The sequence below is a fragment of the Canis lupus genome, chromosome 1, assembly GCF_003254725.2.
Source record: "Canis lupus dingo isolate Sandy chromosome 1, ASM325472v2, whole genome shotgun sequence".
Classification (NCBI taxonomy): Eukaryota; Metazoa; Chordata; class Mammalia; order Carnivora; family Canidae; genus Canis; species Canis lupus.
The window spans coordinates 39,524,078-39,538,374 of record NC_064243.1 but is presented as its reverse complement, the minus strand read 5'-3'; the positions used below and the strand labels follow the sequence as shown (position 1 = coordinate 39,538,374).

The window sequence follows — 14,297 nt, the reverse complement described above, 5'->3', positions numbered from 1 at the left end:
CACCCAGGGTTCCCTGGTTGAGTTTTTAAAAACAATTTTCTTCAGTAAAATGATTCTTATAGTGGGGAAAGGGACTACCCACTTCTCACTTCTTCATTCTGGAAGTCTGTTGCCCATCATCCTCCCTCCCTACACAGTCAATTGATTTGATTTTTGGACAAAGGTACTGAAGAAATTTAATGGGGAGAGAGAAGGCAAGGACAGTCTTTCAACAAATAATACTGGAACAACTGGCTATCCCTACTCACAAAATATTACCCTTTTCCCTTATTTCATACCATACACAAAAATTAATTCAAAATTATTGTACACCTAAAAGTAACAGCTAAAACTATACAACTTTTAGAAGAAAACATTAGAAAAAAAATCTTGGTAACTTCGGATTAGGAAAAGTTTTTTAATCAGAACACTAGAAAGACAAATTATTAAAAGAAAAAAGATAAATTGGATTTCAAAAAATTTAATAATTCTCAGTCTTCAAAAGACATTTAAGGATTGAAAAGCCAAACATAGACTGGGAGAATACAATGTCCTTGAGATACCTCTTCTGAGTTTAGCACATTCCTTGCAACTAGGACTTATGGCATAATAATTCTTTAATACAGACTTATCATACACCAAACATGTTAATGAAACATTTGCATTGCTTCTTTTAAAACATACAAATAGGACCAGCCTTGAATGTAGGAGAGGAGACAGCTGCCTCTGGAGAGATTTCAGGACACCCAGGAAAATGTCCTTGATTAAAGAACTTTGTCTCCCACTGGATACTGCTTTTGTGTCTTGTATTCTATTTTTCTTTTTAATTGCCTGAATTTTCCACTCTACTATTGTGAGATAAATCATTTTTGTATTATTGAGCAATTAACTTATATTCTATTTATAGCTCTCAGACAAAATGCTAAGCAATTACTCTCTCAGAACTTCCCCATTTGCAAATAACTTAAGTTGATTTACAAAGGGTTCAGAACTAATTCAACCATTTGATTCGTACTGATGCTGGCAGAAAGCAAAAAAGAGAGTCATTGGACTTAAGTCTTCAGCTCTGTTGCACACACATACATATCATTTCACCTTGATTTCTGCAGGCCGTCCTCTCAGGCTGATTGGCTTGGCTTCTCTTTCTAGAGACAGTCTCGGTATTTGTAGTAATGAGTAAATATTAATCTATAAAACCTGGGGATCTGATGACACAGAAATGATAAATATAGACAAAAATCATAAGAACTAGAAGGGGATTTAGAGATCATTTATTTCAGTTCCCTGATTTTGTAGCTGAGAAAATCCAAGTTTAGTAAAATTAAGAGATTCTTCTAAGGTTTTACAATTAGTTAATGACAGAACTAGACATTGACCCCAAGACCTGGCTTCTCCCTCCAGCACCATTTCCTATTATGCCCTCAATATGTATGTAAGTTCATACACATGCTTGTTATAAGTTGTCTCTGCTAGCCTCCAAAACTGGGTTTCAAAACAACATTTCAAAACATTTTTTTTTTAAACAACATAGTTTTTTAAAGACTAAATATAAGTCAGGAATAATCCAAGTGTTAGTCTTTAAAGATATTCAAATAACTAAGTTATGACTTCTGCCAGCTTCAAAAAGAGGAAATGTGATATTTAAAATGGCATACTGAAACATCATCCATTTCCTAAATTTTATTTCAATTTGCAGTAAATATTTTTAAACCCCTATGTGTAGTTCCTGTATGATGTAGTTCTGAGTCTAAACTAACAGCTGAAAATGAAAATACTAGGTGGTAGAAGTAGTGCCAAAATCAGGGTCATTTATAGAAAACACCCTAAAGCATTCTGAGGGGACACAGTCAAGGATTATCGACCTAAACGTTAAACCTGTTTGGTCTGTGGGCTCATACTGACACAAATTATGTTCCTCCTCTTCTGCCAAGTTGATCTAACCTTCAGATAGTCTGCATCATTCTTGAGAACAGGTGTTTATTAGGATGTAAAAGGTTCCTCTCAAGTCCTGCCCTCTGGGGTGTTTCTCATCACATGTGGAAATAAGTATTCACACTTTAGAGTAACTATTATCTGTGACACACACATCCCGCCCTATTGATCATATTTACTGACTAGTTCCATACTTATTTATGTTCCTGTCTTAGTAGATCATAAGATGACCATTTTCGGGAGTTTGAGCCCATTACAGGACCCAGGGCAGTACTCTGCATGCCATATGTGGCCCAGAAATACTTGTTGAATAAATAAGTAAGTGCATAACTGCCTAAGATTAAAAATCACATCTGTTACAAACTGGTTGCATAAGAAAATACAATATATTTCATGTGTTTAAGAATTTAAAAGTTTACTATGAAAGGAAATGCCATTTCTTATAAATGTGTATGAATGCCATTAATCTTGGTAATTACACTTTTCTTTCCTGTTGGTGGATTTATGCTATTTTTGGATCTTGGCGTGCATTAGTGAGTATAAGTTACACTGAAGATGCCTAAAATAGTGATGTACCTATTGTGGCAAGAGAGATTTAGAATAGTCCAAGCTTGTTAATTAACAGGTAAAGCAATCAAGGCTTGGAAAATTATTATGTGGTCAAAGTAAAAGCAAAGTAATGGCAGGCACCTATATTTGCTATAGATATCAAATAGGGTTGTTTTTTACATATTTGTGAACTGAAAAAAATGCATGCACTAGCACATGCCTCAGTTTTTCAGCTTCTATGTGGAAATTAACTATTAGGAAAGAATCCAAATTGCAATTGGAGTAAAGATCCCACAGAAACATGCCATTTGCTTTGCTAAACTTTGTGAACAATGTCCTAATATTAAAGAGAGCTAAATATTGAAGTGGATTATTGGGATGGGGAGGAAGAACACAAAGGAGAAGACCAAGTATTCTAACTTCTCATGATGCTGTAGATTTTTTTTTAGGTAAAAAAAATGAAAGTGTGGACAGGCTGTCATTATTAGCCCTGCTAATTGTTTTATTTTTTTAACTTATCACTTGGGGAAAAAGTGAGTCTCAAAGAATTAAAGAAACTTTGAATGACTGAAGAATCTCACCTTAAGGGCTAGTGGCTCTTTTATTTCCAGTTGATCTATTCATTTGTACACCACTGCTTTTCCCTGTGCTTCCCTCCTTGGGATGCTTAACGAAAACTATTCATTCAAGTCCAACTCGAATGTTCTTTCCCTTGAGGAATTTAATCCTCCATGTTAGAAGTACCCACTCCCTTCATTGAATGTTCACAGATTTCTTCCTCTCATAGAGCCTGAGTACCCCAACATGATAGAACCCTCACCAGCAACTAGCTCTCTAAGCTTGGTCATTGTCCTGGATGTAAGTCCTGACTCTGGGCTTCCTCTCTCATGACCATTGTTCTCAATTTCTTTCAATCTTCTTCTTTTCCTCCTTCCCAAATCTTTGTACTGGATACTCTGGACGTTATCTGCAGTAGCTTTGAAGATATTTTGATCATGAACCAAAAAGTAAATCCTTTTCTTTTTCACAACTCAGAAAACACATGGAATATGTATACATTTTATAAAACAATATGGATTGCATTCTAGTATCTTCCATTGTCCTTTAAAAAAAACTCACTATAGGATAATTGTATATCCACATGCAAAAAAATGAAGTTATATCCTTACCTCATACCATACACAACATTTAAGTCAAAATGAATATAAATATAACATATATAAATTATATAAATATATTTAATATTATAATATATTATATATTTGATAATATTTGATAATAAATAACAAATATAAATATATAAATAATATGACATAAATAGAACATAAATATAAAACTTCTTGAATAAAATGTAAGAGAAAATCTTTGTGACTTTGGGTTTGACAGCATTCTTAGATAAAATACTAAAAGAAAAATCCATAAAAGAAAAAAATAATAAACTGTGTTTTATCAAAAACTTATGTGCTTCAAAAGACACCATTAAGAAAATGCAAAGACAAGTTACAGGCTGGAAGAAAACATTTGCTAAGAACATATTTGCTAATCTCATACCTGATAAAGGAATATATCAAGTACCCTCATAATTCAATAATAAGATAACCCAATTACAAAATGCACAAAAGATTTGAAGATATATGAATTGTCAGTAAGCATAGGAAGATGTGTTCAACCACATTAGGAAAATTTGAACCACAATGAGATATCACTATAACAGTTATAATCAAAAGACTAACACTACTGACGAGAGAGTATGGAGCAACTGAAACACCTGTACATTGCTGTTGGTATATAAAGTGGAAGAACCACTTTGAAAAATAATTTAGCCATTTCTAAAAAGTTAAACATAAATTTTTCAAATGATACAGCTGTTCCATTCCTAAGGATATATCCAAGGGAAATGAAAACCTATGTCAATCCAAAAATACACATTTATAGCAGCATTATTTATATTAGCCCCAAATTAGAAACAGTCCAAATGTCTATCAGCTAGTGAATGGAGACCACAATGTACTTTATCCATATAATGGCCTCTTCATAATAAAAAGAAACTATTGGTACATGCTCAAGGTAGATGAACCTCAAAAACACCATGCTAAGTAGAAGGATCTAGACACAAAAGACTCTATGTTGTATGATTCCATTTCTATGAAATGTCTAGAAAACACAAATATAAGGAGACAGAAAGAAGATCAAGGGTTTCCGAGGACTGACGATGGAAGCAAAGATGAATTACAAGTGGCACAGTAAAACTTTGTGAGCTGTTGGAAATGTTCTAACATTGGATTATTGTGATGGCTTTATAACCATAAATTTGCTAAAATTCTCTTAATTATATACTTACAATAGGTGAATGCTATGGTGTGTAAATTATACTTCAACAAAGCTGCTTTAAAAATTAAATAATGCTGGACAAAACCTGCTAATGTGATATTTTGGCCCACTAATGAGTCATGATCCATTGTGGAAAACATTGCCTTAGTGAATAAGAAGCAAACACTGATAGATCCTTAAACTTCTCACTGAAAAATCTCCTCCACTTCTTGCGCTAACTGGAACCAGGCCATCAGTTTTCTTTCCTAATGTTATATCTAGCTCTCCCTTAAATATGGGCTCACCCTTTTTTCCTGTGGAGTTCCTGTCATAGGGTTTTTCCCTCCTCTACTCCTTCCTCACATCGGATTAATGGTCAAGTTCTCCAGTGTTACTTCCTCAAACCTCACATCTCTCCATTTCTACTCCCTCTGCCTTAGTTCAGGCCACATCATCTCTTGACTATTGATTATTGACAAAACTTCCATTGGTTGCTTGGACTCTAATCTTGTCTTTTCTAAAGCACAATCTTGTGTTAGTATCTATTTAAACATTGCAATGGTTTCCAGTGCCCTCAGGGTGAAGTCTGAACTATATGCCTGTTTCCCCTAAAAAGCGAACACTTCTCTAGGATAGAGCTTTAAGTATTCATACTCATTTGTCTTCCATAGTCCCTAGCACAATGGACTCCACACTGTTGTAATCTGATATGCATTTGTGAGTGAATGAATGGGAAATAGCTTTTCAAAGAACTGTATTAGGACCCAAGAGTTTCTGGTTCCCCAGGAAGTTCTTGGCTTTGGTTTCACCAGCAGAGCAAACAAGAGGCTCCTGGTAACAGTATGCAAACTCACCAAATGTTCTACATTCCTGAAATCTGCCTGGGGACTCATCATTCAGACACTGTTTTGACTCAGGAGAGTTGATTAGCTTGGTTCTGGACTCCAGTCAGCAGCTTCTTCTTGCCAGGCACTCCTAGAATCTTCCAAAGAGGAAGAAGAACACATTTGACATTTATATTGAACATAGAGATTTGAAAGATACTATGCACATGTGTGGTAATAGTTTATATCCCAAATGTCTCCAGAAAGGCTTAGTTCAGGTCATTATTGAGCTTGGCAAAGTGACAGATCTGCTCTACAGGAAGTAGTACAGGAAAACATCTCATTGTCCTTTCCTGTCTGCCAACATGAAAACAAAGTCTGTCCAAGTGCACCTTCTTGGTTCCCTGCTAAAACAGAACTGGACACCTTCAGGAATTACTTGGCCGCCTATGTCTAAAAAAGCTGTTGTTTTCACTTGATTCTAAAAGTTCTGCTGTGTTTTTCAGAAGAAGAGTTGGATAATTATTTTTCACCCAAAGCTCTCCTGAAAAGAAAAATCACCTTTGCATTCAGCCAAATTAAGGCGGCTTTCTATTATGAAAGACTAGAATTATTATAAAGGACTTTACATGTAGCCATTTTGACACTTACCTTGGTCTTCAAACTTTAATTAGATCATGTTCTTTTCTTCAGAAAGATAAAACATAAAACAAAAGAGCAAGAATTCATAGAGCAAAAATCCCTGAACTGACTTCTCAGAAGGGACCATTTTTAAATATTAAATCACCTTTGGGACTATATTTTTAAATGTTTTAGGATATTTTTACAATTATATTTCCCTACACCCTCTGTTCTTGCCATCTCTTTGTATTATGCTTATGCTTTTGCTTTATTCTAGAAGACCATTCTCTCTCTGTTCTGGCCAAGCCTTCTCTTCTTCCAGTGCAGTTTAAAGGCTATTTCCTCCAGGAGGCCTATCCTGAACTTGAGCCATTATGAATACTTATCTGGAGAACTATTTATTATGGTTTTTAAAAAAAGATTTTATTTATTTACTTGAGATAGAGAGAGAGAGCATGAGCAGGGGGCAGAGGGAGAGAGAGAAGCATACTTCCCTCTGAGCAGGGAGCCTGATGCAGGACTCCATCCCAGGACCCTGAGATCATGACCAAAGGCAGATGCTTAATTAACTTAGCCACCCAGGCCCCCCTATTTATTGCCTTTTAAGCAAAGGTTGCCAGCTGGGGGTAGGTGTCTGGGGAAGGGAAGCACATAAGAATCTGAAGTGTAATTTTAAAAGGATATCATAATATATTTTGAAACAAAAGAAAAAACTATTAATATGGATTTAGAGGTATGAAAAAGAAACAATATTCTCGAGAGAATAGAAGGTAAGCTTTCTTGGACCTACCCCTCTTCTTATCAGAATCTCTAGATCCAATACTTTTTGTTAAATTGAGAAAAACTAACGTGGTGTCTACAGCACCCAGTACACTTAATATGTAATACTCGACATGCATAAAACTCTTCCCAGTTTACAACTGCCTCATGCACAGTTCTCAGTCCTTAGTCTAGCCTCATAGATGTGATAAGAATTATCATTGTATCTTAGGTAAAATAGCTGAGTGTCAGAGAAATGAACCTAAGAAATGACACAAGAGTAGTAAGGGGGAGACCCAGACTAGGATATTTATTTAGTTTGCTTTATTTTGCATGCTATTAAAGGAGATCAGATTGTGCCACCCCCAAAATATGCCACTTTGACAAAAGGATTCTTTTGAATTAAAGTAATTAAGAAAAGAGCAGACACAAATGGAGCTCTCTGTCCTCCCCCTTTCTGCCCCAACACAAAGGGAAATTTGTGAAAGTGCCCCTCCCACCCCACCTCCCCTACCAGGAAGAGAACATGACCATTAGCACTGGAGCAAACAGACTCAAGTCTGCATAACAAACCTTATAAATAACCCTTCTTTTCCATTACTTTCTTCCATATATTTACCTTCCCACAATTTACTGTCCTACAAGTCCACATCCCTTTTCTTTGTCTTGTCACCTCTCCACAATTTGTCATCCCTTGTTAAAACGGTACATAAGCTCTGAGGTCTAACCACTTTGGGGGGATTTTCTTTTCTGTGAGGCTCCCTGTGTGCATAGGATATAAACCTGTTCTGTTCATCCGTCTGTTGTCAGGTTAATTCCCAGTCCCCAGCCTGCGGGAATAACCTAAGAGGGTATAGTAAAAAGTTTTCCTCCCTTACATTACCATCTGGAATTTTTCACATCTGGGATTTCCAAATTTATGGAGTTTTTTTCTCTTAACCTTTGGGTGGTGTCTAGTACAACTGAGTGAGCAGGTGGATGAATGGATGGATGGGTGGATGAGTGAATGGGTGGATGGATGGATGGATGGATTTGCTACAAGAGATATTTAACATGTAATCAAAAGTAGAGGGATAAATATTTTGGCTTCCCTAGTATCTTGTTAATATTCTCTAAGTTAAGAAATCTTAGAAACCCTAAAACTATTTAGATGTTAATCATGATTATTATTTTGATACAGCTGGAAAGATCAAGAGCTAGATTTTGATCAAGGTCGCAAGTCATTGGACATTATCATCCATTATTGTTCAATGAACACTTACTGTTCATTAGAAATTATTCCTCTTCCCAATACACAGATGAGCATACTTATTTGTCCTTTAAACAGACTCCCCAAATGAAAACCAACATGGTCTTTGATAAAGACCTTAAAACAATCAGTAAACTAAGCATTAGTTATTTTTTCATTTAAATATAGAATTCCTTTCTATGAAAGGAAAAAGATGGGACAAAGTAGTTGGACCAGGGATCCCTGGGTGGCGCAGTGGTTTAGTGCCTGCCTTTGGCCCAGGGCACGATCCTGGAGACCCGGGATCGAATCCCACGTCGGGCTGCCGGTGCATGGAGTCTGCTTCTCCCTCTGCCTGTGTCTCTGCCTCTCTCTCTCTCTCTCTGTGTGACTATCATAAAAAAAAAAAAAAAAAAAAAAAAAAGTAGTTGGACCAAGAACGTCTGTACACGGTAGAATTATCTATATTTTTGTATGTGAAAATGGCGTCCCTGTGAAAATCTAGCTGGGGCCCCATATGAATTTAGAAACTGTTAATTCATTTGGTATCTTAGCCTCCAGATCACTGTATCACTGAAACTGAAGTATTGCAAGTTAATCAAAGCTGACTTCTCCTTTCTTAGCTGAGACTAAGAAAACTAGGTCCCTTGTCAGCTCTTGCTAATGAAGACAAAATAAACCATGCTTGCTATTAATCACTGGCATATGAACTACACTGCTATGGGAAAAGAGCACGTGGCTCCAAGGTCTCTTCAAATGCATAAGGACACAATACATGTCTGTTGAAAGTCTGGAACCAAGTAAATTTTAAGATTTTTGAAAGTAAAATTTCTAAACAAATTCCTTTTTTCCATACATTTCCAGCTCCATGAAACAATTTAATACTGTATTATCGAAGGCCTACTATGTGCCAGAAGCTTCCAAGAGCATTATTTTATTTTCACTCAGTTATTACAATAACCTCAGGCTTTTGCCACAACACTATACTGTTTCCAACTACCAGTGATTGGCAGAAAAAGTACAGGCATATTTTTAAAAATTAAAAACATTTAGGAGGGCTCTGTAAGTTTTTTTATTATCTTATTTTATGGGTGTGTTCCATAAAGGAGAAATATCAGAACCTCATAATTTTTAAAAGACAAAAATTATCTTTATTAGAACAATTGGTACAAATGGAAATGCTGTTGAAATAAATCCTTTAGCCCCTAAAGGGGATCACATATTTATCAAATTCCCTGCATTTATTTCATGCTAATTATCTTATTTCAGGCTGGATGAATCATAGACATCACATGATAATTATTTTGAACTCAAAAAAATTTATGTAAGTTCCCTAATACACATCTAATTTTTCTCTCTAGATATTTTAAAGATTTAACATTAACGTTTAGAAATGTTTTTCAAATGTCATATTTCAGTACTTTCTTCCCAAAGACTACATCATGCTTTTACTAATTAACCAATGTGACGGCTTCTGGCCAAAATAAACTCTTTAGCAAGATTACACTTGTGTGTTTACCATGGTGCAGTTATTTAAATATTTGGATGCCGAGAAACAGCATTTTAAAACATACTTAAGTAAATATTTTTTAACATTTTCCAAGTGGCTTCATTAACTTGATTTATGAAATTACTAGCAATTTCTGTTGCAGGCCTTCATTTCTAGAAGGCTTTCTACCAATCATTTAGGAATAACTCTTTACCAAGGGTCATCTCAATTTTGTTCAGCTCTGAAGAAATTTAAAATCGATCTAAATAATTAGTATACAGCTATTTCCCAGGGATATGGACAGCACAGCTAAACCCCAAAGACTAAACCTAGATGCAGGATACCTGAGTTTAGTCACAATTGAGATTCTTGGACATGACTGGGCAAGGATTTCCACTTTACAGACTGTTTGAGGAATCAATTCCATAATCCAGGTGAAAACTCTTCATACATAGACATTCAAAAAGTATTTACTTTACCTATGATGAGAGCATCCACAGTTGTGGCTGAGCCAATAAAAAAGTCAGCTGGAGCAAGAGGCAAACTACAGGTTGAAACTCATTCTTCAGCTTTGCCCTTGAATTGGGATTTCTGCTTTGCCTTGGAATAAATCAGAGCTCCAAAGCAGTTACTGACCCGATTGGCTGCCATGCCTGCCCCTGAACCCCCTCTGTGTGTTGATGTAGCCCGGTGCTCACTGAACCCACCTGGTACTAACTGCAACCTCTACCCCATTCTAGCTCCTCCATTCCCCACAAAAACACAATCTTTCTCACCTGCATTTTCAAATTAGTTGACTTATTTAGAAGTACTTATTTTCCATAAACATTTACAGCTGATTCCCCTGATAATTTTTTAAATATAATTGGAAAAAATGGTACTGAAAGATAATCACTTATTAAGCAGTAAAGTGTATTGAGGCACCTGGGTGGCTCAGTGGTTGAGTGTCTGCCTTTGGCTCAGGTCATGATCCTGGGGTTCTGGGATCAAGTCCCAAATCAGGCTCCTCACCGGGAGCCTGCTTCTCCCTCTGTCTATGTCTCTCCCTCTCTCTGTCTCTCATGAATAAATAAAATCTTTAAAAAAAAATAGTAAAGTGCATCAGTCACATACATGAAGATGACTGAACTGTTTTTCTTTCTACACCAAACCCCAAATACCTAAAAAAGTATATTGAAGGATGACTCACTGACCGTCCACCTCAGAGCCATATGGGTGTTGTCTAATGGGCAGATTTATCTGGAGGACTCAATAATCCACAAGCCGTTTAAACTCCCTCGGGAAACGTTACCATGCTGCCCCCTGAGCATGGTAATAAGCATTCAGTCAGCACCTGAATGCCTTTGGATTCACTGTGGAATCAACAGATGTCACTACAGTACGACATTTTTCCCTTGCATTTCTCCTCTTCCTCCATAGAACAAGCCACTGTTCCTTCCTAGTACTCTTCCTTTGAGCCACTTTGCCCAATCCCAAAGTATGCTGTAAGCACCATGTGGTGCGGGGTGGAAAGTCAATCCTTGTTTCTCTTTGCTCCTCAAACCTCACTCCATTCTGCATCTGAATCTCACTGTAGATTAGGGAAGTAAATTAATCCCGGAGGTTGATGACAAGGAAGAGGTGGCCATCATTCATAATAGTAGTGCCAGATCTCTACGTAAGAGGGCAAAAACAAGCAAGATGCTAGTGAGAAATTTCAGGTTAATGTTCCTCAAACAGCTTACATGTTTTGAGTAACGTGAATGAGCATGTTTATTTCCACTGTGTTATTTTGCCAATAATCCCATCACCCGGGAATCCCTGGGTGACTCAGTGGTTTAGCACCTGCCTTTGGCCCAGGGTGTGATCCTGGAGTCCCGGGATTGAGTTCCGCATTGGGCTCCCTCCATGGAGCCTGCTTCTCCCTCTGCCTCTCTCTCTCTCTCTGTCTATCATGAATAAATAAATAAAATATTTTTTAAAAAATCCTATCACCCCATCTTCATAACCAAAAAAGAATGTTTAGGACCTCTTAGGTAAATATTGAAAAAGCAAAGCATGAAAGTATGCTGATCCAAGAGCCAAGTAATTTAAGGTGAGATTAATTAATAAAATAGCATTTATCTCTCAGCTGATTTGGCAAATTTCTCTATAACATTGCTGGGTCTATGTGGCTCTTGCAGCTTGGTTAGCAATTGCAGATAACCACCAGTCAAGTTTTTGAGCTTCCTTCCTTCATGATTAGATATCATGGGCTAAATAACAAGCATTCATGCTTTCTGAAGTCCTTAGTTGAGCCTCAGAAATCACATACAGTAGGGCCGCCTTCATCTAGGGGAGATGTATTCCAAGACCCCCAGTGGATGCCTGAAACTGTGGATAGCACCAAGCCCCATATGTACTCTGTGTATGTATGTGTGTGTGTAAATACATGTGATAAAGTTTAATTTATAAATTAGGTTTAGAAAGATATGAACAGCAATAACTAATAATAAAATAGAACAATTACAACAATATAATGTAATAATAGTTATGTGAATGTGGTCCCTCTCAAAAGATCATATTGAACTCACTCCTCTTCTTGTGATGATGGGAAATACAAAGTGGCTGTGTGATAAAGTCAAGTAAGGTCAGTGACACAGGTGCTGTGACACAGGGTTAGGCTTCTGTTGACTTCCTGAAGCTATGTCAAAGGAGGATCATCTGTTTTAGGATGGCAGTTGACCATGGGTAACTGAAACCACAGAAAGCAAAACCACAGATTTGGGGTGAGGGCATCCTCTACCGGGCCTGGATGGGCTCTGTAAAAACAACAGCCAATCAGGGTACCTGGGTAGCTCAGCTGATTAAGCATCTGCCTTAGGCTCAGGCCATGATCTCAGGGTCCTGGGATGGAGCCTCCCTCTCCCTCTGTGACTCCCCCTGCTTGTGTTGGTCTGTTCTCTCTCTCTCAGTAAAATAAATAAGTAAAATCTTTAAAGACAAATAAATAAAAGCAACAGCTAAGATCAAGCTGATAACAACAAAAGATGAAGTTTAGCTTTGTCCAGCAACACTGAAGGCCTAAAATCACATTTGCCTTGAGTCTCTAAATTCTTATGCACTTGTTTATTCCTTTATTTGGAAGCTCTGAACTGAGTTTCATTTTGAGAAAATTGCCACTAGGAGAAAGGATACCATCTGAGTAAAGATTACAAAGAGCTCATTTGTTTTTATTTTCTATCTCTATGAAAATTATAATACAGAAACAAATGTAAATACAAAATGCACTGGATGTCATGCTTTTTTGACAAATCTATTAGGACTTTATTTTTGGGGGCGGATATTATAGCTCCTTCTCTTCTTCTGTTCTGTTCTTGTCCCTGGCTTGTTGCCTTCCTAGCCATGACCTTGGTCCAATTCTCCACACTGGTTGTGCTATTTCCTATGCTGATTTGGCTCAGGACCCTCTTCCCCTGGCATCATTTCAGGAATGATACTCTCACCCAGAACCCAGGTCACTATCACCATTTCAGAACTGCTTCCAGAATGTTCACTAGAAAAGTCATTGTATTTGGCACAGTAACATTTATGTAAAGTAGATTAAAATATAGAGTAATAAATAGAAGGAGGAGATCGGACAGAGAAATGGAGATTCTGAATACATACCTTCATAGAGATTACTTTGTGAATTCTTAATCTACATAAAATCACTCAGTACCTCAGAGCCACAAAAGATTAATTATAAAGATATGAATGCCGCTTGGTGCCCAGATGCTTTATTTTATTCTGACCAAGACTAAAGTACGTTATAAGGCATAAGAAACTCTAACAAGATAAGTCATGGCAGCTGATTTTCACTCCTTTCTCCTAATCCTTGTCAATTGCTGCATAAACATATGTTCCAGAAAAATGGGACCTGTCATCCTGGCAAAGAGTTGGCAATCCCCAACTCCTTTCCATAAGGCAGCAGGAAGCAAAAAAACTGTTTTGTGGGGAGTCCCTAAAAACCCACAAGCTGAGAGATAATAGACTGTGTTATCCCCCCACGGAACTAACAATTTGGAGACAGAGCAGACGTACTTGGGATTTTCTTCCATTCTCTGGAACCTGGGAGGAGCTGGGTGGACTCTTGATGCCACCAGCTATGCCCCAGATCAGCAGGAGGCAGTGTAGTAGAATCTTCCCCAAAGAAAGTGGTCCATACCAGAGCCCAGGACCAATCCAGACAGGGGTGCACTGGCCATTCTGGATTCTGGGATATGGGAGACAGTGAAGCACAAGTTTTAGAGGTCGATTGACTCCAATTCTGATTTGCTACTTGCTAGATAGGTCACATGACCTTGAACAAGTGACTTTTTGATACTCATTTTCATCATCTATAAAATGGAACCATTCATCTTCTCTTCATGGGGTGTTGTCTGATTTAAAGAAGGTAACACATATGAAACCAATTTTAGCACACTGCAATATTGCTTCTTAGAACTGTATGAACTTGGCAAGTTATTAAACTCTGTCCCTCCAAATGCTCGTTGAGAACATGACAATATCATAAGACCTGCCTCAAAGGGATTGTATGAGTATTAAATGAGATAATACATGTGAAGTACTCAGAAACGAGATGAGCTATTTTCAGTAATAGCAACGA

At 37.2% G+C, this 14,297-nt stretch overlaps 1 long non-coding RNA gene across 1 annotated transcript in view; it reads right to left on the bottom strand.

Moving 5' to 3' along the window:
• Window positions 1–14,297, bottom strand: part of LOC112644281 (uncharacterized) — a 66,648-nt gene that overhangs the window by 27,132 nt on the left and 25,219 nt on the right. The window contains exons 2-3 of the long non-coding RNA XR_007412703.1: window positions 13,733–13,904; window positions 5,625–5,752 (exon numbers count right to left, since the gene is read on the bottom strand). This is a non-coding gene — a long non-coding RNA (uncharacterized LOC112644281). The remainder of the gene's footprint in view (window positions 1–5,624; window positions 5,753–13,732; window positions 13,905–14,297) is intronic.